Source organism: Aquarana catesbeiana, linkage group LG03 (assembly GCF_042186555.1).
Source record: "Aquarana catesbeiana isolate 2022-GZ linkage group LG03, ASM4218655v1, whole genome shotgun sequence".
Classification (NCBI taxonomy): domain Eukaryota; kingdom Metazoa; phylum Chordata; class Amphibia; order Anura; family Ranidae; genus Aquarana; species Aquarana catesbeiana.
Genome location: NC_133326.1, coordinates 599,593,935 through 599,620,068, shown reverse-complemented (window position 1 = coordinate 599,620,068; position 26,134 = coordinate 599,593,935). Strand labels below are relative to the sequence as shown.

The 26,134-nt window shown below is 42.3% G+C and overlaps 32 non-coding genes across 32 annotated transcripts; all 32 read left to right on the top strand.

Annotated features, from left to right (window-relative positions):
* Positions 1-884: 884 nt before the first annotated feature.
* TRNAI-UAU (transfer RNA isoleucine (anticodon UAU)) lies at positions 885-977 on the top strand. Its single transcript is given in 2 exon segments — positions 885-922; positions 942-977. It is a non-coding gene; the product is annotated as a tRNA-Ile (tRNA).
* Positions 978-1,393: 416 nt separating this feature from the next.
* Positions 1,394-1,466, top strand: TRNAR-CCU (transfer RNA arginine (anticodon CCU)). The gene has a single exon. It is a non-coding gene; the product is annotated as a tRNA-Arg (tRNA).
* Positions 1,467-2,463: 997 nt separating this feature from the next.
* TRNAI-UAU (transfer RNA isoleucine (anticodon UAU)) lies at positions 2,464-2,556 on the top strand. Its single transcript is given in 2 exon segments — positions 2,464-2,501; positions 2,521-2,556. It is a non-coding gene; the product is annotated as a tRNA-Ile (tRNA).
* A 416-nt stretch (positions 2,557-2,972) lies between these two features.
* On the top strand, positions 2,973-3,045 carry TRNAR-CCU (transfer RNA arginine (anticodon CCU)). Its single transcript has one exon. It is a non-coding gene; the product is annotated as a tRNA-Arg (tRNA).
* Positions 3,046-4,186: 1,141 nt separating this feature from the next.
* On the top strand, positions 4,187-4,279 carry TRNAI-UAU (transfer RNA isoleucine (anticodon UAU)). Its single transcript is given in 2 exon segments — positions 4,187-4,224; positions 4,244-4,279. It is a non-coding gene; the product is annotated as a tRNA-Ile (tRNA).
* Positions 4,280-4,695: 416 nt separating this feature from the next.
* TRNAR-CCU (transfer RNA arginine (anticodon CCU)) lies at positions 4,696-4,768 on the top strand. Its single transcript has one exon. It is a non-coding gene; the product is annotated as a tRNA-Arg (tRNA).
* Positions 4,769-5,801: 1,033 nt separating this feature from the next.
* TRNAI-UAU (transfer RNA isoleucine (anticodon UAU)) lies at positions 5,802-5,894 on the top strand. The gene is given in 2 exon segments: positions 5,802-5,839; positions 5,859-5,894. It is a non-coding gene; the product is annotated as a tRNA-Ile (tRNA).
* A 511-nt stretch (positions 5,895-6,405) lies between these two features.
* Positions 6,406-6,497, top strand: TRNAI-UAU (transfer RNA isoleucine (anticodon UAU)). The gene is given in 2 exon segments: positions 6,406-6,443; positions 6,462-6,497. It is a non-coding gene; the product is annotated as a tRNA-Ile (tRNA).
* A 416-nt stretch (positions 6,498-6,913) lies between these two features.
* On the top strand, positions 6,914-6,986 carry TRNAR-CCU (transfer RNA arginine (anticodon CCU)). The gene has a single exon. It is a non-coding gene; the product is annotated as a tRNA-Arg (tRNA).
* A 1,033-nt stretch (positions 6,987-8,019) lies between these two features.
* TRNAI-UAU (transfer RNA isoleucine (anticodon UAU)) lies at positions 8,020-8,112 on the top strand. Its single transcript is given in 2 exon segments — positions 8,020-8,057; positions 8,077-8,112. It is a non-coding gene; the product is annotated as a tRNA-Ile (tRNA).
* Positions 8,113-8,528: 416 nt separating this feature from the next.
* Positions 8,529-8,601, top strand: TRNAR-CCU (transfer RNA arginine (anticodon CCU)). The gene has a single exon. It is a non-coding gene; the product is annotated as a tRNA-Arg (tRNA).
* A 1,033-nt stretch (positions 8,602-9,634) lies between these two features.
* Positions 9,635-9,727, top strand: TRNAI-UAU (transfer RNA isoleucine (anticodon UAU)). Its single transcript is given in 2 exon segments — positions 9,635-9,672; positions 9,692-9,727. It is a non-coding gene; the product is annotated as a tRNA-Ile (tRNA).
* Positions 9,728-10,143: 416 nt separating this feature from the next.
* TRNAR-CCU (transfer RNA arginine (anticodon CCU)) lies at positions 10,144-10,216 on the top strand. Its single transcript has one exon. It is a non-coding gene; the product is annotated as a tRNA-Arg (tRNA).
* Positions 10,217-11,249: 1,033 nt separating this feature from the next.
* On the top strand, positions 11,250-11,342 carry TRNAI-UAU (transfer RNA isoleucine (anticodon UAU)). The gene is given in 2 exon segments: positions 11,250-11,287; positions 11,307-11,342. It is a non-coding gene; the product is annotated as a tRNA-Ile (tRNA).
* A 416-nt stretch (positions 11,343-11,758) lies between these two features.
* TRNAR-CCU (transfer RNA arginine (anticodon CCU)) lies at positions 11,759-11,831 on the top strand. The gene has a single exon. It is a non-coding gene; the product is annotated as a tRNA-Arg (tRNA).
* A 997-nt stretch (positions 11,832-12,828) lies between these two features.
* TRNAI-UAU (transfer RNA isoleucine (anticodon UAU)) lies at positions 12,829-12,921 on the top strand. The gene is given in 2 exon segments: positions 12,829-12,866; positions 12,886-12,921. It is a non-coding gene; the product is annotated as a tRNA-Ile (tRNA).
* A 416-nt stretch (positions 12,922-13,337) lies between these two features.
* On the top strand, positions 13,338-13,410 carry TRNAR-CCU (transfer RNA arginine (anticodon CCU)). The gene has a single exon. It is a non-coding gene; the product is annotated as a tRNA-Arg (tRNA).
* A 1,033-nt stretch (positions 13,411-14,443) lies between these two features.
* On the top strand, positions 14,444-14,536 carry TRNAI-UAU (transfer RNA isoleucine (anticodon UAU)). The gene is given in 2 exon segments: positions 14,444-14,481; positions 14,501-14,536. It is a non-coding gene; the product is annotated as a tRNA-Ile (tRNA).
* A 416-nt stretch (positions 14,537-14,952) lies between these two features.
* Positions 14,953-15,025, top strand: TRNAR-CCU (transfer RNA arginine (anticodon CCU)). Its single transcript has one exon. It is a non-coding gene; the product is annotated as a tRNA-Arg (tRNA).
* A 1,025-nt stretch (positions 15,026-16,050) lies between these two features.
* On the top strand, positions 16,051-16,143 carry TRNAI-UAU (transfer RNA isoleucine (anticodon UAU)). The gene is given in 2 exon segments: positions 16,051-16,088; positions 16,108-16,143. It is a non-coding gene; the product is annotated as a tRNA-Ile (tRNA).
* A 416-nt stretch (positions 16,144-16,559) lies between these two features.
* Positions 16,560-16,632, top strand: TRNAR-CCU (transfer RNA arginine (anticodon CCU)). The gene has a single exon. It is a non-coding gene; the product is annotated as a tRNA-Arg (tRNA).
* A 1,033-nt stretch (positions 16,633-17,665) lies between these two features.
* Positions 17,666-17,758, top strand: TRNAI-UAU (transfer RNA isoleucine (anticodon UAU)). The gene is given in 2 exon segments: positions 17,666-17,703; positions 17,723-17,758. It is a non-coding gene; the product is annotated as a tRNA-Ile (tRNA).
* Positions 17,759-18,174: 416 nt separating this feature from the next.
* TRNAR-CCU (transfer RNA arginine (anticodon CCU)) lies at positions 18,175-18,247 on the top strand. The gene has a single exon. It is a non-coding gene; the product is annotated as a tRNA-Arg (tRNA).
* A 1,033-nt stretch (positions 18,248-19,280) lies between these two features.
* TRNAI-UAU (transfer RNA isoleucine (anticodon UAU)) lies at positions 19,281-19,373 on the top strand. The gene is given in 2 exon segments: positions 19,281-19,318; positions 19,338-19,373. It is a non-coding gene; the product is annotated as a tRNA-Ile (tRNA).
* A 416-nt stretch (positions 19,374-19,789) lies between these two features.
* On the top strand, positions 19,790-19,862 carry TRNAR-CCU (transfer RNA arginine (anticodon CCU)). Its single transcript has one exon. It is a non-coding gene; the product is annotated as a tRNA-Arg (tRNA).
* A 1,034-nt stretch (positions 19,863-20,896) lies between these two features.
* Positions 20,897-20,989, top strand: TRNAI-UAU (transfer RNA isoleucine (anticodon UAU)). Its single transcript is given in 2 exon segments — positions 20,897-20,934; positions 20,954-20,989. It is a non-coding gene; the product is annotated as a tRNA-Ile (tRNA).
* A 416-nt stretch (positions 20,990-21,405) lies between these two features.
* On the top strand, positions 21,406-21,478 carry TRNAR-CCU (transfer RNA arginine (anticodon CCU)). Its single transcript has one exon. It is a non-coding gene; the product is annotated as a tRNA-Arg (tRNA).
* A 1,033-nt stretch (positions 21,479-22,511) lies between these two features.
* On the top strand, positions 22,512-22,604 carry TRNAI-UAU (transfer RNA isoleucine (anticodon UAU)). Its single transcript is given in 2 exon segments — positions 22,512-22,549; positions 22,569-22,604. It is a non-coding gene; the product is annotated as a tRNA-Ile (tRNA).
* A 416-nt stretch (positions 22,605-23,020) lies between these two features.
* TRNAR-CCU (transfer RNA arginine (anticodon CCU)) lies at positions 23,021-23,093 on the top strand. The gene has a single exon. It is a non-coding gene; the product is annotated as a tRNA-Arg (tRNA).
* A 1,019-nt stretch (positions 23,094-24,112) lies between these two features.
* On the top strand, positions 24,113-24,205 carry TRNAI-UAU (transfer RNA isoleucine (anticodon UAU)). Its single transcript is given in 2 exon segments — positions 24,113-24,150; positions 24,170-24,205. It is a non-coding gene; the product is annotated as a tRNA-Ile (tRNA).
* A 416-nt stretch (positions 24,206-24,621) lies between these two features.
* On the top strand, positions 24,622-24,694 carry TRNAR-CCU (transfer RNA arginine (anticodon CCU)). Its single transcript has one exon. It is a non-coding gene; the product is annotated as a tRNA-Arg (tRNA).
* Positions 24,695-25,722: 1,028 nt separating this feature from the next.
* Positions 25,723-25,815, top strand: TRNAI-UAU (transfer RNA isoleucine (anticodon UAU)). Its single transcript is given in 2 exon segments — positions 25,723-25,760; positions 25,780-25,815. It is a non-coding gene; the product is annotated as a tRNA-Ile (tRNA).
* The last annotated feature ends 319 nt before the right edge of the window (positions 25,816-26,134 follow it).

Genomic DNA, 26,134 nt, shown 5'->3' with positions numbered 1-26,134 from the left:
TCTGCAAGATGGCTACAAGTCCTCTTGTCCAATACCAAATCTCCTGCAATGTTTCTGCCAAACAATGTCTTCAACTCCCCACAAAGGAAAAGCTGCTTTTATTAGGAAGGAGCTTTGCATTTTGTCCGACGTTCTCCTGACATCCCATTGTGGCATGCAAATCCGGTGGGCTAAAATCTTCAAGCAAAAAGGCCATCCTGACAAGTAGCGTTGGTAAGACGTGTTTTTCCTGATGTATCAACATATATGAATAGCAATCAGCATCACTCCTTAGAGGTGTGCCTCCTTTGCTTCACATGACATGGCGTTGTTGCATTTTTTGAGATTTGCACTGATAGCCACTGCTCTGGGACATGTTCAGAAGTCTTCTTGCCGCAAACAGTCAGAAACAGAATCTCATGTGAATCCGCAGCTTTTCTGCCAAATAGAGCATTAAAATGCTCAACACAGTGTCTGGATAGTGGCATTTTAAATGTATTAACAACTCTTGTGTTTTATCTGGGTTTACGCACAAACTGACTTTGGTCCAAAGGTACTTGGTATTTGGTATTACCTTCCACTTCTTGGTTTACAGTGGACCTTTTAGTAACTTTTAGTAACTTTTGCATGAATATATTCCTAACACGTCACAATAGCAGTTGCAATATCATTTTTTCTTTCAAAAAAGTTTTACTTTTTATTTTTAAAAAACTGTCCTTGAGCTCCAGTCAAGTGGCTTTGGCAGTGGTTTTTTTCTAGGAGCACTTATAAGCTACCATTTCTTGCTATGAGAGAAAATCAATTCTCTTTTGTCTGGGGTAAGCAGGATTTTAGGTTTTGGATCACTTGGAGGTCTGTTTTAAACCGAGGAGAGATGGATAATGGATCTTTCGGATGATGCCCGCGCTCCAGTGGCGCAATCGGTCAGCGCGCGGTACTTATATGGCAGTACTTGTTGAGCAATGCCGAGGTTGTGAGTTCGAGCCTCACCTGGAGCATGCTTTTTCTTGCTTTTTGCCTTTCTTAATGGAAAATGTCGTCTGCACTTGCACCCTACGGCCTGAGAACTTTACCACAAGGCAGTAAGCGCCCAAAGAAACTTAAGGTTCTTTCCTCAGTGGTGCTTGAATGAGTTGTCTTTCAGTTACACTGACCACATTCTTTAAACTCTGGACCAAAACTGATAACGAGAATGTGCGCCTTCTACTTGTTGAAAAGAGGCGTGGAGCGCTGCGACATGGCTTTTCCCTTTCAGAAAGCTCATTCTTCTAACTTTGTAGCTCAAACCACTTGCAATTCTGTAGCAAGTTTGCAAGGGAAAATAAATCAAAGACTTTGCCACCCTTACCTTGTAAAGTAAGAGAACGGATGACTTATGAATGAAAAAAAAAGGGTTTGCATGCATCCAGTGCAAGCCCCAGTGGCCTAATGGATAAGGCACTGGCCTCCTAAGCCAGGGATTGTGGGTTCGAGTCCCATCTGGGGTGCTCGAGAACTTGCTTGGCTCTGTCTAAAGCAAGGCTTTCAAATAAAATCTTTAGAAGTTCCCTTTCCTGATGCCTTAATTAATATGTGTGCCTCTTACTAGTAGAACTCACAATTAGTTGAGCATCATGCTATCAGCTGAACAGAATCTTCTGCAAGATGGCTACAAGTCCTCTTGTCCAATACCAAATCTCCTGCAATGTTTCTGCCAAACAATGTCTTCAACTCCCCACAAAGGAAAAGCTGCTTTTATTAGGAAGGAGCTTTGCATTTTGTCCGACGTTCTCCTGACATCCCATTGTGGCATGCAAATCCGGTGGGCTAAAATCTTCAAGCAAAAAGGCCATCCTGACAAGTAGCGTTGGTAAGACGTGTTTTTCCTGATGTATCAACATATATGAATAGCAATCAGCATCACTCCTTAGAGGTGTGCCTCCTTTGCTTCACATGACATGGCGTTGTTGCATTTTTTGAGATTTGCACTGATAGCCACTGCTCTGGGACATGTTCAGAAGTCTTCTTGCCGCAAACAGTCAGAAACAGAATCTCATGTGAATCCGCAGCTTTTCTGCCAAATAGAGCATTAAAATGCTCAACACAGTGTCTGGATAGTGGCATTTTAAATGTATTAACAACTCTTGTGTTTTATCTGGGTTTACGCACAAACTGACTTTGGTCCAAAGGTACTTGGTATTTGGTATTACCTTCCACTTCTTGGTTTACAGTGGACCTTTTAGTAACTTTTCATAGCAGTTGCAATATCATTTTTTCTTTCAAAAAAGTTTTACTTTTTATTTTTAAAAAACTGTCCTTGAGCTCCAGTCAAGTGGCTTTGGCAGTGTTTTTTTTCTAGGAGCACTTATAAGCTACCATTTCTTGCTATGAGAGAAAATCAATTCTCTTTTGTCTGGGGTAAGCAGGATTTTAGGTTTTGGATCACTTGGAGGTCTGTTTTAAACCGAGGAGAGATGGATAATGGATCTTTCGGATGATGCCCGCGCTCCAGTGGCGCAATCGGTCAGCGCGCGGTACTTATATGGCAGTACTTGTTGAGCAATGCCGAGGTTGTGAGTTCGAGCCTCACCTGGAGCATGCTTTTTCTTGCTTTTTGCCTTTCTTAATGGAAAATGTCGTCTGCACTTGCACCCTACGGCCTGAGAACTTTACCACAAGGCAGTAAGCGCCCAAAGAAACTTAAGGTTCTTTCCTCAGTGGTGCTTGAATGAGTTGTCTTTCAGTTACACTGACCACATTCTTTAAACTCTGGACCAAAACTGATAACGAGAATGTGCGCCTTCTACTTGTTGAAAAGAGGCGTGGAGCGCTGCGACATGGCTTTTCCCTTTCAGAAAGCTCATTCTTCTAACTTTGTAGCTCAAACCACTTGCAATTCTGTAGCAAGTTTGCAAGGGAAAATAAATCAAAGACTTTGCCACCCTTACCTTGTAAAGTAAGAGAACGGATGACTTATGAATGAAAAAAAAAGGGTTTGCATGCATCCAGTGCAAGCCCCAGTGGCCTAATGGATAAGGCACTGGCCTCCTAAGCCAGGGATTGTGGGTTCGAGTCCCATCTGGGGTGCTCGAGAACTTGCTTGGCTCTGTCTAAAGCAAGGCTTTCAAATAAAATCTTTAGAAGTTACCTTTCCTGATGCCTTAAAGGGGTTGTAAAGGTAAAAATTTTTTCACCTTAATGCATTCTATGCATTAAGGTGAAAAAACTTCTGACAGAACCGCCGCCCCCAGGCCCCCCGTTTTACTTACCTGACGCCTCGAAAGTCAGCTTCGCGTTCCCGACATCTGTTCCTCCGCTCACCCTGGCCGCTGATTGGCTGCAGTGGATGGATTGAAAGCAGCGCAGCCATTGGCTCGCGCTGCTGTCAATCACATCCGATGACGCGACGCGCCGGGGGGCGGGGCCGAGTGATACAGCGAGCCGCTATAGCCGCCGGCTGTATCACGGGAGCGCGCCCGCAAGCACTCACCACCGTGCGAGGGAGCTCGCATTAAGGTGGTGAATGCTTGCGGGGAGGAGCTGAAACAGCCGCCGAGGGACCCCAGAAGACGAGGTTCGGGGCCACTGTGTGCAGAACGAGCTGCACAGTGAAGGTAAGTATAACATGTTTGTTATTTTAAAAAAAAAAAAAAAACACCTTTACAACCGCTTTAATTAATATGTGTACCTCTTATTAGTAGAACTCACAATTAGTTGAGCATCATGCTATCAGCTGAACAGAATCTTCTGCAAGATGGCTACAAGTCCAAATCTCCTGCAATGTTTCAGCCAAACAATGTCTTCAACTCCCCACAAATGTATTAACAACTCTTGTGTTTTATCTGGGTTTACGCACAAACTGACTTTGGTCCAAAGGTACTTGGTATTTGGTATTACCTTCCACTTCTTGGTTTACAGTGGACCTTTTAGTAACTTTTAGTAACTTTTGCATGAATATATTCCTAACACGTCACAATAGCAGTTGCAATATCATTTTTTCTTTCAAAAAAGTTTTACTTTTTATTTTTAAAAAACTGTCCTTGAGCTCCAGTCAAGTGGCTTTGGCAGTGTTTTTTTTCTAGGAGCACTTATAAGCTACCATTTCTTGCTATGAGAGAAAATCAATTCTCTTTTGTCTGGGGTAAGCAGGATTTTAGGTTTTAGATCACTTGGAGGTCTGTTTTAAACCGAGGAGAGATGGATAATGGATCGTTCGAATGACGCCCGCGCTCCAGTGGCGCAATCGGTCAGCGCGCGGTACTTATATGGCAGTACTTGTTGAGCAATGCCGAGGTTGTGAGTTCGAGCCTCACCTGGAGCATGCTTTTTCTTGCTTTTTGCCTTTCTTAATGGAAAATGTCGTCTGCACTTGCACCCTACGGCCTGAGAACTTTACCACAAGGCAGTAAGCGCCCAAAGAAACTTAAGGTTCTTTCCTCAGTGGTGCTTGAATGAGTTGTCTTTCAGTTACACTGACCACATTCTTTAAACTCTGGACCAAAACTGATAACGAGAATGTGCGCCTTCTACTTGTTGAAAAGAGGCGTGGAGCGCTGCGACATGGCTTTTCCCTTTCAGAAAGCTCATTCTTCTAACTTTGTAGCTCAAACCACTTGCAATTCTGTAGCAAGTTTGCAAGGGAAAATAAATCAAAGACTTTGCCACCCTTACCTTGTAAAGTAAGAGAACGGATGACTTATGAATGAAAAAAAAAGGGTGTGCATGCATCCAGTGCAAGCCCCAGTGGCCTAATGGATAAGGCACTGGCCTCCTAAGCCAGGGATTGTGGGTTCAAGTCCCATCTGGGGTGCTCGAGAACTTGCTTGGCTCTGTCTAAAGCAAGGCTTTCAAATAAAATCTTTAGAAGTTCCCTTTCCTGATGCCTTAATTAATATGTGTGCCTCTTACTAGTAGAACTCACAATTAGTTGAGCATCATGCTATCAGCTGAACAGAATCTTCTGCAAGATGGCTACAAGTCCTCTTGTCCAATACCAAATCTCCTGCAATGTTTCTGCCAAACAATGTCTTCAACTCCCCACAAAGGAAAAGCTGCTTTTATTAGGAAGGAGCTTTGCATTTTGTCCGACGTTCTCCTGACATCCCATTGTGGCATGCAAATCCGGTGGGCTAAAATCTTCAAGCAAAAAGGCCATCCTGACAAGTAGCGTTGGTAAGACGTGTTTTTCCTGATGTATCAACATATATGAATAGCAATCAGCATCACTCCTTAGAGGTGTGCCTCCTTTGCTTCACATGACATGGCGTTGTTGCATTTTTTGAGATTTGCACTGATAGCCACTGCTCTGGGACATGTTCAGAAGTCTTCTTGCCGCAAACAGTCAGAAACAGAATCTCATGTGAATCCGCAGCTTTTCTGCCAAATAGAGCATTAAAATGCTCAACACAGTGTCTGGATAGTGGCATTTTAAATGTATTAACAACTCTTGTGTTTTATCTGGGTTTACGCACAAACTGACTTTGGTCCAAAGGTACTTGGTATTTGGTATTACCTTCCACTTCTTGGTTTACAGTGGACCTTTTAGTAACTTTTAGTAACTTTTGCATGAATATATTCCTAACACGTCACAATAGCAGTTGCAATATCATTTTTTCTTTCAAAAAAGTTTTACTTTTTATTTTTAAAAAACTGTCCTTGAGCTCCAGTCAAGTGGCTTTGGCAGTGTTTTTTTTCTAGGAGCACTTATAAGCTACCATTTCTTGCTATGAGAGAAAATCAATTCTCTTTTGTCTGGGGTAAGCAGGATTTTAGGTTTTGGATCACTTGGAGGTCTGTTTTAAACCGAGGAGAGATGGATAATGGATCTTTCGGATGATGCCCGCGCTCCAGTGGCGCAATCGGTCAGCGCGCGGTACTTATATGGCAGTTACTGTTGAGCAATGCCGAGGTTGTGAGTTCAAGCCTCACCTGGAGCATGCTTTTTCTTGCTTTTTGCCTTTCTTAATGGAAAATGTCGTCTGCACTTGCACCCTATGGCCTGAGAACTTTACCACAAGGCAGTAAGCGCCCAAAGAAACTTAAGGTTCTTTCCTCAGTGGTGCTTGAATGAGTTGTCTTTCAGTTACACTGACCACATTCTTTAAACTCTGGACCAAAACTGATAACGAGAATGTGCGCCTTCTACTTGTTGAAAAGAGGCGTGGAGCGCTGCGACATGGCTTTTCCCTTTCAGAAAGCTCATTCTTCTAACTTTGTAGCTCAAACCGCTTGCAATTCTGTAGCAAGTTTGCAAGGGAAAATAAATCAAAGACTTTGATTTATTTTCCCTTTATTTTTCTAGGAGCACTTATAAGCTACCATTTCTTGCTATGAGAGAAAATCAATTCTCTTTTGTCTGGGGTAAGCAGGATTTTAGGTTTTGGATCACTTGGAGGTCTGTTTTAAACCGAGGAGAGATGGATAATGGATCTTTCGGATGATGCCCGCGCTCCAGTGGCGCAATCGGTCAGCGCGCGGTACTTATATGGCAGTACTGTTGAGCAATGCCGAGGTTGTGAGTTTGAGCCTCACCTGGAGCATGCTTTTTCTTGCTTTTTGCCTTTCTTAATGGAAAATGTCGTCTGCACTTGCACCCTATGGCCTGAGAACTTTACCACAAGGCAGTAAGCGCCCAAAGAAACTTAAGGTTCTTTCCTCAGTGGTGCTTGAATGAGTTGTCTTTCAGTTACACTGACCACATTCTTTAAACTCTGGACCAAAACTGATAACGAGAATGTGCGCCTTCTACTTGTTGAAAAGAGGCGTGGAGCGCTGCGACATGGCTTTTCCCTTTCAGAAAGCTCATTCTTCTAACTTTGTAGCTCAAACCGCTTGCAATTCTGTAGCAAGTTTGCAAGGGAAAATAAATCAAAGACTTTGCTACCCTTACCTTGTAAAGTAAGAGAACGGATGACTTATGAATGAAAAAAAAAGGGTTTGCATGCATCCAGTGCAAGCCCCAGTGGCCTAATGGATAAGGCACTGGCCTCCTAAGCCAGGGATTGTGGGTTCGAGTCCCATCTGGGGTGCTCGAGAACTTGCTTGGCTCTGTCTAAAGCAAGGCTTTCAAATAAAATCTTTAGAAGTTCCCTTTCCTGATGCCTTAATTAATATGTGTGCCTCTTACTAGTAGAACTCACAATTAGTTGAGCATCATGCTATCAGCTGAACAGAATCTTCTGCAAGATGGCTACAAGTCCTCTTGTCCAATACCAAATCTCCTGCAATGTTTCTGCCAAACAATGTCTTCAACTCCCCACAAAGGAAAAGCTGCTTTTATTAGGAAGGAGCTTTGCATTTTGTCCGACGTTCTCCTGACATCCCATTGTGGCATGCAAATCCGGTGGGCTAAAATCTTCAAGCAAAAAGGCCATCCTGACAAGTAGCGTTGGTAAGACGTGTTTTTCCTGATGTATCAACATATATGAATAGCAATCAGCATCACTCCTTAGAGGTGTGCCTCCTTTGCTTCACATGACATGGCGTTGTTGCATTTTTTGAGATTTGCACTGATAGCCACTGCTCTGGGACATGTTCAGAAGTCTTCTTGCCGCAAACAGTCAGAAACAGAATCTCATGTGAATCCGCAGCTTTTCTGCCAAATAGAGCATTAAAATGCTCAACACAGTGTCTGGATAGTGGCATTTTAAATGTATTAACAACTCTTGTGTTTTATCTGGGTTTACGCACAAACTGACTTTGGTCCAAAGGTACTTGGTATTTGGTATTACCTTCCACTTCTTGGTTTACAGTGGACCTTTTAGTAACTTTTAGTAACTTTTGCATGAATATATTCCTAACACGTCACAATAGCAGTTGCAATATCATTTTTTCTTTCAAAAAAGTTTTACTTTTTATTTTTAAAAAACTGTCCTTGAGCTCCAGTCAAGTGGCTTTGGCAGTGTTTTTTTTCTAGGAGCACTTATAAGCTACCATTTCTTGCTATGAGAGAAAATCAATTCTCTTTTGTCTGGGGTAAGCAGGATTTTAGGTTTTGGATCACTTGGAGGTCTGTTTTAAACCGAGGAGAGATGGATAATGGATCTTTCAGATGATGCCAGCGCTCCAGTGGCGCAATCGGTCAGCGCGCGGTACTTATATGGCAGTACTTGTTGAGCAATGCCGAGGTTGTGAGTTCGAGCCTCACCTGGAGCATGCTTTTTCTTGCTTTTTGCCTTTCTTAATGGAAAATGTCGTCTGCACTTGCACCCTACGGCCTGAGAACTTTACCACAAGGCAGTAAGCGCCCAAAGAAACTTAAGGTTCTTTCCTCAGTGGTGCTTGAATGAGTTGTCTTTCAGTTACACTGACCACATTCTTTAAACTCTGGACCAAAACTGATAACGAGAATGTGCGCCTTCTACTTGTTGAAAAGAGGCGTGGAGCGCTGCGACATGGCTTTTCCATTTCAGAAAGCTCATTCTTCTAACTTTGTAGCTCAAACCACTTGCAATTCTGTAGCAAGTTTGCAAGGGAAAATAAATCAAAGACTTTGCCACCCTTACCTTGTAAAGTAAGAGAACGGATGACTTATGAATGAAAAAAAAAGGGTTTGCATGCATCCAGTGCAAGCCCCAGTGGCCTAATGGATAAGGCACTGGCCTCCTAAGCCAGGGATTGTGGGTTCGAGTCCCATCTGGGGTGCTCGAGAACTTGCTTGGCTCTGTCTAAAGCAAGGCTTTCAAATAAAATCTTTAGAAGTTCCCTTTCCTGATGCCTTAATTAATATGTGTGCCTCTTACTAGTAGAACTCACAATTAGTTGAGCATCATGCTATCAGCTGAACAGAATCTTCTGCAAGATGGCTACAAGTCCTCTTGTCCAATACCAAATCTCCTGCAATGTTTCAGCCAAACAATGTCTTCAACTCCCCACAAAGGAAAAGCTGCTTTTATTAGGAAGGAGCTTTGCATTTTGTCCGACGTTCTCCTGACATCCCATTGTGGCATGCAAATCCGGTGGGCTAAAATCTTCAAGCAAAAAGGCCATCCTGACAAGTAGCGTTGGTAAGACGTGTTTTTCCTGATGTATCAACATATATGAATAGCAATCAGCATCACTCCTTAGAGGTGTGCCTCCTTTGCTTCACATGACATGGCGTTGTTGCATTTTTTGAGATTTGCACTGATAGCCACTGCTCTGGGACATGTTCAGAAGTCTTCTTGCCGCAAACAGTCAGAAACAGAATCTCATGTGAATCCGCAGCTTTTCTGCCAAATAGAGCATTAAAATGCTCAACACAGTGTCTGGATAGTGGCATTTTAAATGTATTAACAACTCTTGTGTTTTATCTGGGTTTACGCACAAACTGACTTTGGTCCAAAGGTACTTGGTATTTGGTATTACCTTCCACTTCTTGGTTTACAGTGGACCTTTTAGTAACTTTTAGTAACTTTTGCATGAATATATTCCTAACACGTCACAATAGCAGTTGCAATATCATTTTTTCTTTCAAAAAAGTTTTACTTTTTATTTTTAAAAAACTGTCCTTGAGCTCCAGTCAAGTGGCTTTGGCAGTGTTTTTTTTCTAGGAGCACTTATAAGCTACCATTTCTTGCTATGAGAGAAAATCAATTCTCTTTTGTCTGGGGTAAGCAGGATTTTAGGTTTTGGATCACTTGGAGGTCTGTTTTAAACCGAGGAGAGATGGATAATGGATCTTTCAGATGATGCCAGCGCTCCAGTGGCGCAATCGGTCAGCGCGCGGTACTTATATGGCAGTACTTGTTGAGCAATGCCGAGGTTGTGAGTTCGAGCCTCACCTGGAGCATGCTTTTTCTTGCTTTTTGCCTTTCTTAATGGAAAATGTCGTCTGCACTTGCACCCTACGGCCTGAGAACTTTACCACAAGGCAGTAAGCGCCCAAAGAAACTTAAGGTTCTTTCCTCAGTGGTGCTTGAATGAGTTGTCTTTCAGTTACACTGACCACATTCTTTAAACTCTGGACCAAAACTGATAACGAGAATGTGCGCCTTCTACTTGTTGAAAAGAGGCGTGGAGCGCTGCGACATGGCTTTTCCATTTCAGAAAGCTCATTCTTCTAACTTTGTAGCTCAAACCACTTGCAATTCTGTAGCAAGTTTGCAAGGGAAAATAAATCAAAGACTTTGCCACCCTTACCTTGTAAAGTAAGAGAACGGATGACTTATGAATGAAAAAAAAAGGGTTTGCATGCATCCAGTGCAAGCCCCAGTGGCCTAATGGATAAGGCACTGGCCTCCTAAGCCAGGGATTGTGGGTTCGAGTCCCATCTGGGGTGCTCGAGAACTTGCTTGGCTCTGTCTAAAGCAAGGCTTTCAAATAAAATCTTTAGAAGTTCCCTTTCCTGATGCCTTAATTAATATGTGTGCCTCTTACTAGTAGAACTCACAATTAGTTGAGCATCATGCTATCAGCTGAACAGAATCTTCTGCAAGATGGCTACAAGTCCTCTTGTCCAATACCAAATCTCCTGCAATGTTTCAGCCAAACAATGTCTTCAACTCCCCACAAAGGAAAAGCTGCTTTTATTAGGAAGGAGCTTTGCATTTTGTCCGACGTTCTCCTGACATCCCATTGTGGCATGCAAATCCGGTGGGCTAAAATCTTCAAGCAAAAAGGCCATCCTGACAAGTAGCGTTGGTAAGACGTGTTTTTCCTGATGTATCAACATATATGAATAGCAATCAGCATCACTCCTTAGAGGTGTGCCTCCTTTGCTTCACATGACATGGCGTTGTTGCATTTTTTGAGATTTGCACTGATAGCCACTGCTCTGGGACATGTTCAGAAGTCTTCTTGCCGCAAACAGTCAGAAACAGAATCTCATGTGAATCCGCAGCTTTTCTGCCAAATAGAGCATTAAAATGCTCAACACAGTGTCTGGATAGTGGCATTTTAAATGTATTAACAACTCTTGTGTTTTATCTGGGTTTACGCACAAACTGACTTTGGTCCAAAGGTACTTGGTATTTGGTATTACCTTCCACTTCTTGGTTTACAGTGGACCTTTTAGTAACTTTTAGTAACTTTTGCATGAATATATTCCTAACACGTCACAATAGCAGTTGCAATATCATTTTTTCTTTCAAAAAAGTTTTACTTTTTATTTTTAAAAAACTGTCCTTGAGCTCCAGTCAAGTGGCTTTGGCAGTGTTTTTTTTCTAGGAGCACTTATAAGCTACCATTTCTTGCTATGAGAGAAAATCAATTCTCTTTTGTCTGGGGTAAGCAGGATTTTAGGTTTTGGATCACTTGGAGGTCTGTTTTAAACCGAGGAGAGATGGATAATGGATCTTTCAGATGATGCCAGCGCTCCAGTGGCGCAATCGGTCAGCGCGCGGTACTTATATGGCAGTACTTGTTGAGCAATGCCGAGGTTGTGAGTTCGAGCCTCACCTGGAGCATGCTTTTTCTTGCTTTTTGCCTTTCTTAATGGAAAATGTCGTCTGCACTTGCACCCTACGGCCTGAGAACTTTACCACAAGGCAGTAAGCGCCCAAAGAAACTTAAGGTTCTTTCCTCAGTGGTGCTTGAATGAGTTGTCTTTCAGTTACACTGACCACATTCTTTAAACTCTGGACCAAAACTGATAACGAGAATGTGCGCCTTCTACTTGTTGAAAAGAGGCGTGGAGCGCTGCGACATGGCTTTTCCATTTCAGAAAGCTCATTCTTCTAACTTTGTAGCTCAAACCACTTGCAATTCTGTAGCAAGTTTGCAAGGGAAAATAAATCAAAGACTTTGCCACCCTTACCTTGTAAAGTAAGAGAACGGATGACTTATGAATGAAAAAAAAAGGGTTTGCATGCATCCAGTGCAAGCCCCAGTGGCCTAATGGATAAGGCACTGGCCTCCTAAGCCAGGGATTGTGGGTTCGAGTCCCATCTGGGGTGCTCGAGAACTTGCTTGGCTCTGTCTAAAGCAAGGCTTTCAAATAAAATCTTTAGAAGTTCCCTTTCCTGATGCCTTAATTAATATGTGTGCCTCTTACTAGTAGAACTCACAATTAGTTGAGCATCATGCTATCAGCTGAACAGAATCTTCTGCAAGATGGCTACAAGTCCTCTTGTCCAATACCAAATCTCCTGCAATGTTTCAGCCAAACAATGTCTTCAACTCCCCACAAAGGAAAAGCTGCTTTTATTAGGAAGGAGCTTTGCATTTTGTCCGACGTTCTCCTGACATCCCATTGTGGCATGCAAATCCGGTGGGCTAAAATCTTCAAGCAAAAAGGCCATCCTGACAAGTAGCGTTGGTAAGACGTGTTTTTCCTGATGTATCAACATATATGAATAGCAATCAGCATCACTCCTTAGAGGTGTGCCTCCTTTGCTTCACATGACATGGCGTTGTTGCATTTTTTGAGATTTGCACTGATAGCCACTGCTCTGGGACATGTTCAGAAGTCTTCTTGCCGCAAACAGTCAGAAACAGAATCTCATGTGAATCCGCAGCTTTTCTGCCAAATAGAGCATTAAAATGCTCAACACAGTGTCTGGATAGTGGCATTTTAAATGTATTAACAACTCTTGTGTTTTATCTGGGTTTACGCACAAACTGACTTTGGTCCAAAGGTACTTGGTATTTGGTATTACCTTCCACTTCTTGGTTTACAGTGGACCTTTTAGTAACTTTTCATAGCAGTTGCAATATCATTTTTTCTTTCAAAAAAGTTTTACTTTTTATTTTTAAAAAACTGTCCTTGAGCTCCAGTCAAGTGGCTTTGGCAGTGTTTTTTTTCTAGGAGCACTTATAAGCTACCATTTCTTGCTATGAGAGAAAATCAATTCTCTTTTGTCTGGGGTAAGCAGGATTTTAGGTTTTGGATCACTTGGAGGTCTGTTTTAAACCGAGGAGAGATGGATAATGGATCTTTTGGATGATGCCCGCGCTCCAGTGGCGCAATCGGTCAGCGCGCGGTACTTATATGGCAGTACTTGTTGAGCAATGCCGAGGTTGTGAGTTCGAGCCTCACCTGGAGCATGCTTTTTCTTGCTTTTTGCCTTTCTTAATGGAAAATGTCGTCTGCACTTGCACCCTACGGCCTGAGAACTTTACCACAAGGCAGTAAGCGCCCAAAGAAACTTAAGGTTCTTTCCTCAGTGGTGCTTGAATGAGTTGTCTTTCAGTTACACTGACCACATTCTTTAAACTCTGGACCAAAACTGATAACGAGAATGTGCGCCTTCTACTTGTTGAAAAGAGGCGTGGAGCGCTGCGACATGGCTTTTCCCTTTCAGAAAGCTCATTCTTCTAACTTTGTAGCTCAAACCACTTGCAATTCTGTAGCAAGTTTGCAAGGGAAAATAAATCAAAGACTTTGCCACCCTTACCTTGTAAAGTAAGAGAACGGATGACTTATGAATGAAAAAAAAAGGGTTTGCATGCATCCAGTGCAAGCCCCAGTGGCCTAATGGATAAGGCACTGGCCTCCTAAGCCAGGGATTGTGGGTTCGAGTTCCATCTGGGGTGCTCGAGAACTTGCTTGGCTCTGTCTAAAGCAAGGCTTTCAAATAAAATCTTTAGAAGTTCCCTTTCCTGATGCCTTAATTAATATGTGTGCCTCTTACTAGTAGAACTCACAATTAGTTGAGCATCATGCTATCAGCTGAACAGAATCTTCTGCAAGATGGCTACAAGTCCTCTTGTCCAATACCAAATCTCCTGCAATGTTTCTGCCAAACAATGTCTTCAACTCCCCACAAAGGAAAAGCTGCTTTTATTAGGAAGGAGCTTTGCATTTTGTCCGACGTTCTCCTGACATCCCATTGTGGCATGCAAATCCGGTGGGCTAAAATCTTCAAGCAAAAAGGCCATCCTGACAAGTAGCGTTGGTAAGACGTGTTTTTCCTGATGTATCAACATATATGAATAGCAATCAGCATCACTCCTTAGAGGTGTGCCTCCTTTGCTTCACATGACATGGCGTTGTTGCATTTTTTGAGATTTGCACTGATAGCCACTGCTCTGGGACATGTTCAGAAGTCTTCTTGCCGCAAACAGTCAGAAACAGAATCTCATGTGAATCCGCAGCTTTTCTGCCAAATAGAGCATTAAAATGCTCAACACAGTGTCTGGATAGTGGCATTTTAAATGTATTAACAACTCTTGTGTTTTATCTGGGTTTACGCACAAACTGACTTTGGTCCAAAGGTACTTGGTATTTGGTATTACCTTCCACTTCTTGGTTTACAGTGGACCTTTTAGTAACTTTTAGTAACTTTTGCATGAATATATTCCTAACACGTCACAATAGCAGTTGCAATATCATTTTTTCTTTCAAAAAAGTTTTACTTTTTATTTTTAAAAAACTGTCCTTGAGCTCCAGTCAAGTGGCTTTGGCAGTGTTTTTTTTCTAGGAGCACTTATAAGCTACCATTTCTTGCTATGAGAGAAAATCAATTCTCTTTTGTCTGGGGTAAGCAGGATTTTAGGTTTTAGATCACTTGCAGGTCTGTTTTAAACCGAGGAGAGATGGATAATGGATCGTTTGAATGACGCCCGCGCTCCAGTGGCGCAATCGGTCAGCGCGCGGTACTTATATGGCAGTACTTGTTGAGCAATGCCGAGGTTGTGAGTTCGAGCCTCACCTGGAGCATGCTTTTTCTTGCTTTTTGCCTTTCTTAATGGAAAATGTCGTCTGCACTTGCACCCTACGGCCTGAGAACTTTACCACAAGGCAGTAAGCGCCCAAAGAAACTTAAGGTTCTTTCCTCAGTGGTGCTTGAATGAGTTGTCTTTCAGTTACACTGACCACATTCTTTAAACTCTGGACCAAAACTGATAACGAGAATGTGCGCCTTCTACTTGTTGAAAAGAGGCGTGGAGCGCTGCGACATGGCTTTTCCCTTTCAGAAAGCTCATTCTTCTAACTTTGTAGCTCAAACCACTTGCAATTCTGTAGCAAGTTTGCAAGGGAAAATAAATCAAAGACTTTGCCACCCTTACCTTGTAAAGTAAGAGAACGGATGACTTATGAATGAAAAAAAAAGGGTGTGCATGCATCCAGTGCAAGCCCCAGTGGCCTAATGGATAAGGCACTGGCCTCCTAAGCCTGGGATTGTGGGTTCGAGTCCCATCTGGGGTGCTCGAGAACTTGCTTGGCTCTGTCTAAAGCAAGGCTTTCAAATAAAATCTTTAGAAGTTCCCTTTCCTGATGCCTTAATTAATATGTGTGCCTCTTACTAGTAGAACTCACAATTAGTTGAGTATCAGCTGAACAGAATCTTCTGCAAGATGGCTACAAGTCCTCTTGTCCAATACCAAATCTCCTGCAATGTTTCAGCCAAACAATGTCTTCAACTCCCCACAAAGGAAAAGCTGCTTTTATTAGGAAGGAGCTTTGCATTTTGTCCGACGTTCTCCTGACATCCCATTGTGGCATGCAAATCCGGTGGGCTAAAATCTTCAAGCAAAAAGGCCATCCTGACAAGTAGCGTTGGTAAGACGTGTTTTTCCTGATGTATCAACATATATGAATAGCAATCAGCATCACTCCTTAGAGGTGTGCCTCCTTTGCTTCACATGACATGGCGTTGTTGCATTTTTTGAGATTTGCACTGATAGCCACTGCTCTGGGACATGTTCAGAAGTCTTCTTGCCGCAAACAGTCAGAAACAGAATCTCATGTGAATCCGCAGCTTTTCTGCCAAATAGAGCATTAAAATGCTCAACACAGTGTCTGGATAGTGGCATTTTAAATGTATTAACAACTCTTGTGTTTTATCTGGGTTTACGCACAAACTGACTTTGGTCCAAAGGTACTTGGTATTTGGTATTACCTTCCACTTCTTGGTTTACAGTGGACCTTTTAGTAACTTTTAGTAACTTTTGCATGAATATATTCCTAACACGTCACAATAGCAGTTGCAATATCATTTTTTCTTTCAAAAAAGTTTTACTTTTTATTTTTAAAAAACTGTCCTTGAGCTCCAGTCAAGTGGCTTTGGCAGTGTTTTTTTTCTAGGAGCACTTATAAGCTACCATTTCTTGCTATGAGAGAAAATCAATTCTCTTTTGTCTGGGGTAAGCAGGATTTTAGGTTTTGGATCACTTGGAGGTCTGTTTTAAACCGAGGAGAGATGGATAATGGATCTTTCGGATGATGCCCGCGCTCCAGTGGCGCAATCGGTCAGCGCGCGGTACTTATATGGCAGTACTTGTTGAGCAATGCCGAGGTTGTGAGTTCGAGCCTCACCTGGAGCATGCTTTTTCTTGCTTTTTTCCTTTCTTAATGGAAAATGTCGTCTGCACTTGCACCCTACGGCCGGAGAACTTTACCACAAGGCAGTAAGCGCCCAAAGAAACTTAAGGTTCTTTCCTCAGTGGTGCTTGAATGAGTTGTCTTTCAGTTACACTGACCACATTCTTTAAACTCTGGACCAAAACTGATAACGAGAATGTGCGCCTTCTACTTGTTGAAAAGAGGCGTGGAGCGCTGCGACATGGCTTTTCCCTTTCAGAAAGCTCATTCTTCTAACTTTGTAGCTCAAACCACTTGCAATTCTGTAGCAAGTTTGCAAGGGAAAATAAATCAAAGACTTTGCCACCCTTACCTTGTAAAGTAAGAGAACGGATGACTTATGAATGAAAAAAAAAGGGTTTGCATGCATCCAGTGCAAGCCCCAGTGGCCTAATGGATAAGGCACTGGCCTCCTAAGCCAGGGATTGTGGGTTCGAGTCCCATCTGGGGTGCTCGAGAACTTGCTTGGCTCTGTCTAAAGCAAGGCTTTCAAATAAAATCTTTAGAAGTTCCCTTTCCTGATGCCTTAATTAATATGTGTGCCTCTTACTAGTAGAACTCACAATTAGTTGAGCATCATGCTATCAGCTGAACAGAATCTTCTGCAAGATGGCTACAAGTCCTCTTGTCCAATACCAAATCTCCTGCAATGTTTCTGCCAAACAATGTCTTCAACTCCCCACAAAGGAAAAGCTGCTTTTATTAGGAAGGAGCTTTGCATTTTGTCCGACGTTCTCCTGACATCCCATTGTGGCATGCAAATCCGGTGGGCTAAAATCTTCAAGCAAAAAGGCCATCCTGACAAGTAGCGTTGGTAAGACGTGTTTTTCCTGATGTATCAACATATATGAATAGCAATCAGCATCACTCCTTAGAGGTGTGCCTCCTTTGCTTCACATGACATGGCGTTGTTGCATTTTTTGAGATTTGCACTGATAGCCACTGCTCTGGGACATGTTCAGAAGTCTTCTTGCCGCAAACAGTCAGAAACAGAATCTCATGTGAATCCGCAGCTTTTCTGCCAAATAGAGCATTAAAATGCTCAACACAGTGTCTGGATAGTGGCATTTTAAATGTATTAACAACTCTTGTGTTTTATCTGGGTTTACGCACAAACTGACTTTGGTCCAAAGGTACTTGGTATTTGGTATTACCTTCCACTTCTTGGTTTACAGTGGACCTTTTAGTAACTTTTAGTAACTTTTGCATGAATATATTCCTAACACGTCACAATAGCAGTTGCAATATCATTTTTTCTTTCAAAAAAGTTTTACTTTTTATTTTTAAAAAACTGTCCTTGAGCTCCAGTCAAGTGGCTTTGGCAGTGTTTTTTTTCTAGGAGCACTTATAAGCTACCATTTCTTGCTATGAGAGAAAATCAATTCTCTTTTGTCTGGGGTAAGCAGGATTTTAGGTTTTAGATCACTTGGAGGTCTGTTTTAAACCGAGGAGAGATGGATAATGGATCGTTCGAATGACGCCCGCGCTCCAGTGGCGCAATCGGTCAGCGCGCGGTACTTATATGGCAGTACTTGTTGAGCAATGCCGAGGTTGTGAGTTCGAGCCTCACCTGGAGCATGCTTTTTCTTGCTTTTTGCCTTTCTTAATGGAAAATGTCGTCTGCACTTGCACCCTACGGCCTGAGAACTTTACCACAAGGCAGTAAGCGCCCAAAGAAACTTAAGGTTCTTTCCTCAGTGGTGCTTGAATGAGTTGTCTTTCAGTTACACTGACCACATTCTTTAAACTCTGGACCAAAACTGATAACGAGAATGTGCGCCTTCTACTTGTTGAAAAGAGGCGTGGAGCGCTGCGACATGGCTTTTCCCTTTCAGAAAGCTCATTCTTCTAACTTTGTAGCTCAAACCACTTGCAATTCTGTAGCAAGTTTGCAAGGGAAAATAAATCAAAGACTTTGCCACCCTTACCTTGTAAAGTAAGAGAACGGATGACTTATGAATGAAAAAAAAAGGGTTTGCATGCATCCAGTGCAAGCCCCAGTGGCCTAATGGATAAGGCACTGGCCTCCTAAGCCAGGTATTGTGGGTTCGAGTCCCATCTGGGGTGCTCGAGAACTTGCTTGGCTCTGTCTAAAGCAAGTCTTTCAAATAAAATCTTTAGAAGTTCCCTTTCCTGATGCCTTAATTAATATGTGTGCCTCTTACTAGTAGAACTCACAATTAGTTGAGCATCATGCTATCAGCTGAACAGAATCTTCTGCAAGATGGCTACAAGTCCTCTTGTCCAATACCAAATCTCCTCCAATGTTTCAGCCAAACAATGTCTTCAACTCCCCACAAAGGAAAAGCTGCTTTTATTAGGAAGGACCTTTGCATTTTGTCCGACGTTCTCCTGACATCCCATTGTGGCATGCAAATCCGGTGGGCTAAAATCTTCAAGCAAAAAGGCCATCCTGACAAGTAGCGTTGGTAAGACGTGTTTTTCCTGATGTATCAACATATATGAATAGCAATCAGCATCACTCCTTAGAGGTGTGCCTCCTTTGCTTCACATGACATGGCGTTGTTGCATTTTTTAAGATTTGCACTGATAGCCACTGCTCTGGGACATGTTCAGAAGTCTTCTTGCCGCAAACAGTCAGAAACAGAATCTCATGTGAATCCGCAGCTTTTCTGCCAAATAGAGCATTAAAATGCTCAACACAGTGTCTGGATAGTGGCATTTTAAATGTATTAACAACTCTTGTGTTTTATCTGGGTTTACGCGCAAACTGACTTTGGTCCAAAGGTACTTGGTATTTGGTATTACCTTCCACTTCTTGGTTTACAGTGGACCTTTTAGTAACTTTTAGTAACTTTTGCATGAATATATTCCTAACACGTCACAATAGCAGTTGCAATATCATTTTTTCTTTCAAAAAAGTTTTACTTTTTATTTTTAAAAAACTGTCCTTGAGCTCCAGTCAAGTGGCTTTGGCAGTGTTTTTTTTCTAGGAGCACTTATAAGCTACCATTTCTTGCTATGAGAGAAAATCAATTCTCTTTTGTCTGGGGTAAGCAGGATTTTAGGTTTTGGATCACTTGGAGGTCTGTTTTAAACCGAGGAGAGATGGATAATGGATCTTTCGGATGATGCCCGAGCTCCAGTGGCGCAATCGGTCAGCGCGCGGTACTTATATGGCAGTACTTGTTGAGCAATGCCGAGGTTGTGAGTTCGAGCCTCACCTGGAGCATGCTTTTTCTTGCTTTTTGCCTTTCTTAATGGAAAATGTCGTCTGCACTTGCACCCTACGGCCTGAGAACTTTACCACAAGGCAGTAAGCGCCCAAAGAAACTTAAGGTTCTTTCCTCAGTGGTGCTTGAATGAGTTGTCTTTCAGTTACACTGACCACATTCTTTAAACTCTGGACCAAAACTGATAACGAGAATGTGCGCCTTCTACTTGTTGAAAAGAGGCGTGGAGCGCTGCGACATGGCTTTTCCCTTTCAGAAAGCTCATTCTTCTAACTTTGTAGCTCAAACCGCTTGCAATTCTGTAGCAAGTTTGCAAGGGAAAATAAATCAAAGACTTTGCCACCCTTACCTTGTAAAGTAAGAGAACGGATGACTTATGAATGAAAAAAAAAGGGTTTGCATGCATCTTGTGCAAGCCCCAGTGGCCTAATGGATAAGGCACTGGCCTCCTAAGCCAGGGATTGTGGGTTCGAGTCCCATCTGGGGTGCTCAAGAACTTGCTTGGCTCTGTCTAAAGCAAGGCTTTCAAATAAAATCTTTAGAAGTTCCCTTTCCTGATGCCTTAATTAATATGTGTGCCTCTTATTAGTAGAACTCACAATTAGTTGAGCATCATGCTATCAGCTGAACAGAATCTTCTGCAACATGGCTACAAGTCCTCTTGTCCAATACCAAATCTCCTGCAATGTTTCTGCCAAACAATGTCTTCAACTCCCCACAAAGGAAAAGCTGCTTTTATTAGGAAGGAGCTTTGCATTTTGTCCGACGTTCTCCTGACATCCCATTGTGGCATGCAAATCCGGTGGGCTAAAATCTTCAAGCAAAAAGGCCATCCTGACAAGTAGCGTTGGTAAGACGTGTTTTTCCTGATGTATCAACATATATGAATAGCAATCAGCATCACTCCTTAGAGGTGTGCCTCCTTTGCTTCACATGACATGGCGTTGTTGCATTTTTTGAGATTTGCACTGATAGCCACTGCTCTGGGACATGTTCAGAAGTCTTCTTGCCGCAAACAGTCAGAAACAGAATCTCATGTGAATCCGCAGCTTTTCTGCCAAATAGAGCATTAAAATGCTCAACACAGTGTCTGGATAGTGGCATTTTAAATGTATTAACAACTCTTGTGTTTTATCTGGGTTTACGCACAAACTGACTTTGGTCCAAAGGTACTTGGTATTTGGTATTACCTTCCACTTCTTGGTTTACAGTGGACCTTTTAGTAACTTTTAGTAACTTTTGCATGAATATATTCCTAACACGTCACAATAGCAGTTGCAATATCATTTTTTCTTTCAAAAAAGTTTTACTTTTTATTTTTAAAAAACTGTCCTTGAGCTCCAGTCAAGTGGCTTTGGCAGTGTTTTTTTTTCTAGGAGCACTTATAAGCTACCATTTCTTGCTATGAGAGAAAATCAATTCTCTTTTGTCTGGGGTAAGCAGGATTTTAGGTTTTGGATCACTTGGAGGTCTGTTTTAAACCGAGGAGAGATGGATAATGGATCTTTCGGATGATGCCCGCGCTCCATTGGCGCAATCGGTCAGCGCGCGGTACTTATATGGCAGTACTTGTTGAGCAATGCCGAGGTTGTGAGTTCGAGCCTCACCTGGAGCATGCTTTTTCTTGCTTTTTGCCTTTCTTAATGGAAAATGTCGTCTGCACTTGCACCCTACGGCCTGAGAACTTTACCACAAGGCAGTAAGCGCCCAAAGAAACTTAAGGTTCTTTCCTCAGTGGTGCTTGAATGAGTTGTCTTTCAGTTACACTGACCACATTCTTTAAACTCTGGACCAAAACTGATAACGAGAATGTGCGCCTTCTACTTGTTGAAAAGAGGCGTGGAGCGCTGCGACATGGCTTTTCCCTTTCAGAAAGCTCATTCTTCTAACTTTGTAGCTCAAACCACTTGCAATTCTGTAGCAAGTTTGCAAGGGAAAATAAATCAAAGACTTTGCCACCCTTACCTTGTAAAGTAAGAGAACGGATGACTTATGAATGAAAAAAAAAGGGTTTGCATGCATCCAGTGCAAGCCCCAGTGGCCTAATGGATAAGGCACTGGCCTCCTAAGCCAGGGATTGTGGGTTTGAGTCCCATCTGGGGTGCTTGAGAACTTGCTTGGCTCTGTCTAAAGCAAGGCTTTCAAATAAAATCTTTAGAAGTTCCCTTTCCTGATGCCTTAATTAATATGTGTGCCTCTTACTAGTAGAACTCACAATTAGTTGAGCATCATGCTATCAGCTGAACAGAATCTTCTGCAAGATGGCTACAAGTCCTCTTGTCCAATACCAAATCTCCTGCAATGTTTCTGCCAAACAATGTCTTCAACTCCCCACAAAGGAAAAGCTGCTTTTATTAGGAAGGAGCTTTGCATTTTGTCCGACGTTCTCCTGACATCCCATTGTGGCATGCAAATCCGGTGGGCTAAAATCTTCAAGCAAAAAGGCCATCCTGACAAGTAGCGTTGGTAAGACGTGTTTTTCCTGATGTATCAACATATATGAATAGCAATCAGCATCACTCCTTAGAGGTGTGCCTCCTTTGCTTCACATGACATGGCGTTGTTGCATTTTTTGAGATTTGCACTGATAGCCACTGCTCTGGGACATGTTCAGAAGTCTTCTTGCCGCAAACAGTCAGAAACAGAATCTCATGTGAATCCGCAGCTTTTCTGCCAAATAGAGCATTAAAATGCTCAACACAGTGTCTGGATAGTGGCATTTTAAATGTATTAACAACTCTTGTGTTTTATCTGGGTTTACGCACAAACTGACTTTGGTCCAAAGGTACTTGGTATTTGGTATTACCTTCCACTTCTTGGTTTACAGTGGACCTTTTAGTAACTTTTAGTAACTTTTGCATGAATATATTCCTAACACGTCACAATAGCAGTTGCAATATCATTTTTTCTTTCAAAAAAGTTTTACTTTTTATTTTTAAAAAACTGTCCTTGAGCTCCAGTCAAGTGGCTTTGGCAGTGTTTTTTTTCTAGGAGCACTTATAAGCTACCATTTCTTGCTATGAGAGAAAATCAATTCTCTTTTGTCTGGGGTAAGCAGGATTTTAGGTTTTGGATCACTTGGAGGTCTGTTTTAAACCGAGGAGAGATGGATAATGGATCTTTCGGATGATGCCCGCGCTCCAGTGGCGCAATCGGTCAGCGCGCGGTACTTATATGGCAGTACTTGTTGAGCAATGCCGAGGTTGTGAGTTCGAGCCTCACCTGGAACATGCTTTTTCTTGCTTTTTGCCTTTCTTAATGGAAAATGTCGTCTGCACTTGCACCCTACGGCCTGAGAACTTTACCACAAGGCAGTAAGCGCCCAAAGAAACTTAAGGTTCTTTCCTCAGTGGTGCTTGAATGAGTTGTCTTTCAGTTACACTGACCACATTCTTTAAACTCTGGACCAAAACTGATAACGAGAATGTGCGCCTTCTACTTGTTGAAAAGAGGCGTGGAGCGCTGCGACATGGCTTTTCCCTTTCAGAAAGCTCATTCTTCTAACTTTGTAGCTCAAACCGCTTGCAATTCTGTAGCAAGTTTGCAAGGGAAAATAAATCAAAGACTTTGCCACCCTTACCTTGTAAAGTAAGAGAACGGATGACTTATGAATGAAAAAAAAAGGGTTTGCATGTGTCCAGTGCAAGCCCCAGTGGCCTAATGGATAAGGCACTGGCCTCCTAAGCCAGGGATTGTGGGCTCGAGTCCCATCTGGGGTGCTCGAGAACTTGCTTGGCTCTGTCTAAAGCAAGGCTTTCAAATAAAATCTTTAGAAGTTCCCTTTCCTGATGCCTTAATTAATATGTGTGCCTCTTATTAGTAGAACTCACAATTAGTTGAGCATCATGCTATCAGCTGAACAGAATCTTCTGCAAGATGGCTACAAGTCCAAATCTCCTCCAATGTTTCAGCCAAACAATGTCTTCAACTCCCCACAAAGGAAAAGCTGCTTTTATTAGGAAGGAGCTTTGCATTTTGTCCGACGTTCTCCTGACATCCCATTGTGGCATGCAAATCCGGTGGGCTAAAATCTTCAAGCAAAAAGGCCATCCTGACAAGTAGCGTTGGTAAGACGTGTTTTTCCTGATGTATCAACATATATGAATAGCAATCAGCATCACTCCTTAGAGGTGTGCCTCCTTTGCTTCACATGACATGGCGTTGTTGCATTTTTTGAGATTTGCACTGATAGCCACTGCTCTGGGACATGTTCAGAAGTCTTCTTGCCGCAAACAGTCAGAAACAGAATCTCATGTGAATCCGCAGCTTTTCTGCCAAATAGAGCATTAAAATGCTCAACACAGTGTCTGGATAGTGGCATTTTAAATGTATTAACAACTCTTGTGTTTTATCTGGGTTTACGCACAAACTGACTTTGGTCCAAAGGTACTTGGTATTTGGTATTACCTTCCACTTCTTGGTTTACAGTGGACCTTTTAGTAACTTTTAGTAACTTTTGCATGAATATATTCCTAACACGTCACAATAGCAGTTGCAATATCATTTTTTCTTTCAAAAAAGTTTTACTTTTTATTTTTAAAAAACTGTCCTTGAGCTCCAGTCAAGTGGCTTTGGCAGTGTTTTTTTTCTAGGAGCACTTATAAGCTACCATTTCTTGCTATGAGAGAAAATCAATTCTCTTTTGTCTGGGGTAAGCAGGATTTTAGGTTTTGGATCACTTGGAGGTCTGTTTTAAACCGAGGAGAGATGGATAATGGATCTTTCGGATGATGCCTGCGCTCCAGTGGCGCAATCGGTCAGCGCGCGGTACTTATATGGCAGTACTTGTTGAGCAATGCCGAGGTTGTGAGTTCGAGCCTCACCTGGAGCATGCTTTTTCTTGCTTTTTGCCTTTCTTAATGGAAAATGTCGTCTGCACTTGCACCCTACGGCCTGAGAACTTTACCACAAGGCAGTAAGCGCCCAAAGAAACTTAAGGTTCTTTCCTCAGTGGTGCTTGAATGAGTTGTCTTTCAGTTACACTGACCACATTCTTTAAACTCTGGACCAAAACTGATAACGAGAATGTGCGCCTTCTACTTGTTGAAAAGAGGCGTGGAGCGCTGCGACATGGCTTTTCCCTTTCAGAAAGCTCATTCTTCTAACTTTGTAGCTCAAACCGCTTGCAATTCTGTAGCAAGTTTGCAAGGGAAAATAAATCAAAGACTTTGCCACCCTTACCTTGTAAAGTAAGAGAACGGATGACTTATGAATGAAAAAAAAAGGGTTTGCGTGTATCCAGTGCAAGCCCCAGTGGCCTAATGGATAAGGCACTGGCCTCCTAAGCCAGGGATTGTGGGTTCGAGTCCCATCTAGGGTGCTCGAGAACTTGCTTGGCTCTGTCTAAAGCAAGGCTTTCAAATAAAATCTTTAGAAGTTCCCTTTCCTGATGCCTTAATTAATATGTGTGCCTCTTATTAGTAGAACTCACAATTAGTTGAGCATCATGCTATCAGCTGAACAGAATCTTCTGCAAGATGGCTACAAGTCCTCTTGTCCAATACCAAATCTCCTGCAATGTTTCAGCCAAACAATGTCTTCAACTCCCCACAAAGGAAAAGCTGCTTTTATTAGGAAGGAGCTTTGCATTTTGTCCGACGTTCTCCTGACATCCCATTGTGGCATGCAAATCCGGTGGGCTAAAATCTTCAAGCAAAAAGGCCATCCTGACAAGTAGCGTTGGTAAGACGTGTTTTTCCTGATGTATCAACATATATGAATAGCAATCAGCATCACTCCTTAGAGGTGTGCCTCCTTTGCTTCACATGGCGTTGTTGCATTTTTTGAGATTTGCACTGATAGCCACTGCTCTGGGACATGTTCAGAAGTCTTCTTGCCGCAAACAGTCAGAAACAGAATCTCATGTGAATCCGCAGCTTTTCTGCCAAATAGAGCATTAAAATGCTCAACACAGTGTCTGGATAGTGGCATTTTAAATGTATTAACAACTCTTGTGTTTTATCTGGGTTTACGCACAAACTGACTTTGGTCCAAAGGTACTTGGTATTTGGTATTACCTTCCACTTCTTGGTTTACAGTGGACCTTTTAGTAACTTTTAGTAACTTTTGCATGAATATATTCCTAACACGTCACAATAGCAGTTGCAATATCATTTTTTCTTTCAAAAAAGTTTTACTTTTTATTTTTAAAAAACTGTCCTTGAGCTCCAGTCAAGTGGCTTTGGCAGTGTTTTTTTTCTAGGAGCACTTATAAGCTACCATTTCTTGCTATGAGAGAAAATCAATTCTCTTTTGTCTGGGGTAAGCAGGATTTTAGGTTTTGGATCACTTGGAGGTCTGTTTTAAACCGAGGAGAGATGGATAATGGATCTTTCGGATGATGCCCGCGCTCCAGTGGCACAATCGGTCAGCGCGCGGTACTTATATGGCAGTACTTGTTGAGCAATGCCGAGGTTGTGAGTTCGAGCCTCACCTGGAGCATGCTTTTTCTTGCTTTTTGCCTTTCTTAATGGAAAATGTCGTCTGCACTTGCACCCTACGGCCTGGGGTGCTCGAGAACTTGCTTGGCTCTGTCTAAAGCAAGGCTTTCAAATAAAATCTTTAGAAGTTCCCTTTCCTGATGCCTTAATTAATATGTGTGCCTCTTATTAGTAGAACTCACAATTAGTTGAGCATCATACTATCAGCTGAACAGAATCTTCTGCAAGATGGCTACAAGTCCTCTTGTCCAATACCAAATCTCCTGCAATGTTTCAGCCAAACAATGTCTTCAACTCCCCACAAAGGAAAAGCTGCTTTT